This window comes from Triticum aestivum, chromosome 3B (genome assembly GCF_018294505.1).
Source record: "Triticum aestivum cultivar Chinese Spring chromosome 3B, IWGSC CS RefSeq v2.1, whole genome shotgun sequence".
In the NCBI taxonomy this organism is placed as follows: Eukaryota; Viridiplantae; Streptophyta; class Magnoliopsida; order Poales; family Poaceae; genus Triticum; species Triticum aestivum.
The window spans coordinates 144,675,581-144,677,722 of NC_057801.1; positions in this window are offsets into that span (position 1 = coordinate 144,675,581).

A 2,142-nucleotide genomic window follows, 5' to 3' on the forward strand; every position below is an offset into this window, starting at 1 on the left:
CCCGAAAACGCCCGTGTACGAGGAGCGGCGAGGAAATAGACAAGCTGTTGAAAAATTGGAAAGACTGCCCACTGCCGGGAAAGAAGCAAAAGGCGCCAGAGCCGGGAAAGAAGCGAAAGGCGCCAGAGCCGCTGCTGAAGGTATGGAAAACGAGGTCTGTTTTCTGGGACTTGCCGTACTGGAAGATCCACCGTGTGCCTCACAGCCTTGATGTCATGCATATCACGAAGAACGTGTGCGAGAGTCTGCTTGGTACCCTGCTCAACATGCCAGAGAGGACCAAAGATGGGCCGAAAGCAAGGGCAGACTTGAAATCAATGGGCATCAGGCAGGAGCTTCACGCTATATATGATGATGATGATGATGATGATGATGATGATGATGATGAGGCGAAGCAGGACACAGAAAGTCGTCGCAAAGGCAAAAAGGCCAAGAAGACCGGAAATGACTGCCCTCCCGCGTGCTTCACTCTAAGTCAGGAGGAGATCGAGCAGTTTTTCACCTGCCTCCTAGGAGTAAAACTTCCTTACGGTTACACCGGGAAGATAAGCAGATACCTAGACCCAGCGAAGCAGAAGTTCAGCGGGATGAAGTCTCACGACTGTCACGTGCTGATGACGCAGATACTTCCAGTTGCAATCCGTGGGATCATGGACGCGCACGTCCGTGAAACGCTATTTGGCCTATGCAACTTCTTCGACGTCATCTCTCGGAAGTCGATTGGCGTGAGGCAACTCAGAAGGCTACAGGAAGAGATCGTGGTGATACTATGCGAGCTTGAGATGTACTTCCCGCCCGCATTCTTCGATGTTATGGTGCATCTGCTGGTCCATATAGTGGATGATATCATCCAACTCGGGCCGACGTTCCTGCACAGCATGATGCCGTTCGAAAGGATGAATGGTGTCATCAAAGGATACGTTCGCAACATGTCACGTCCAGAAGGAAGCATAGCCAGGGGCTTTCTGACCGAAGAGTGCATCTCCTACTGCACGAATTATCTAGGCATCGAGAACCCCGTTGGTCTGCCCGTCAACAGGCACCTCGGCAGGCTCGCTGGATGGGGTCACCGTGAGGGTCGCCGCGAAATGCATGTCGACTTCGAGGGTCGACTCGCCGACTTTGAAAGAGCAAACCTAGTCGCGCTACAACACATAGACGTGGTCGATCCTTGGTTGGTAGAGCACAAAACCTTTATTAAAAAGACGTACAATGACCGAGGCCAACAGAGGACGGACGGAGATATACTCAAAGAGCACAACTCATGTTTCACGCGTTGCTTCAAGCATAAGCTTCTGTCGTACCCTTTACATGAGGATTCTTCCGCGGAAGAACAACTCATATTCGCCTTGTCACAGGGCGCCGAGCACAACCTGATGACCTATGAGGCGTACGATATCAACGGCTACACATTCTACACCGAGGCCAAGGACATGAAGAGCGATGGTTATCAGAACTCCGGGGTAACGATGGAATCCTACACCGGTAACGACAAGGACAGATACTACGGAAGGATCGAGGAGATCTGGGAGCTGAGCTACGCTGGAGAGAAGGTCCCGATGTTCCGTGTCAGATGGGCCAAGAACGTCATAAAAGAAGACCGGTATTTCACCACCATGGTTATACCCGAAGCCAAATCCAAGATCGCGGGCGCAAACGTCACCGCGAAAAATGAGCCATGGGTACTGGCTTCCCAAGTGGACCAATGCTTCTTCATTACCGACCCGCCAAAGCCCAGTCGTGTTGTCGTGAGGAGAGGCAAAAGGAAGATCATCGGAATGGATGGAGTAGCCAATGAGCAAGACTTCGACAAGTACGGCGACCCGAGGATCGAACATGACGACGATGATGAAGTAGCAGCATACACCACAAGAAGAAGCAGGACCACCCTACCTAAAGGACGTCCGTTCCACAGAAGAACTCCATTTGCGAAAAAGAAGGGCAAGAAGATTGTGAACAGATAGCTAGCTAAGATCGATTGTATTTAAATCGTAGCCTTCATTTCTCGATTGTATTTCATGGGTACTTTTTGAACTATCATGAATATTTTTAAATTTCATGGACACTCGATCTCGATCCCCCTCCATCTTGATCGCTATCCCACCTTGCCAGATCCGGCCCCCCTCGCCGCCGAGCACCCCC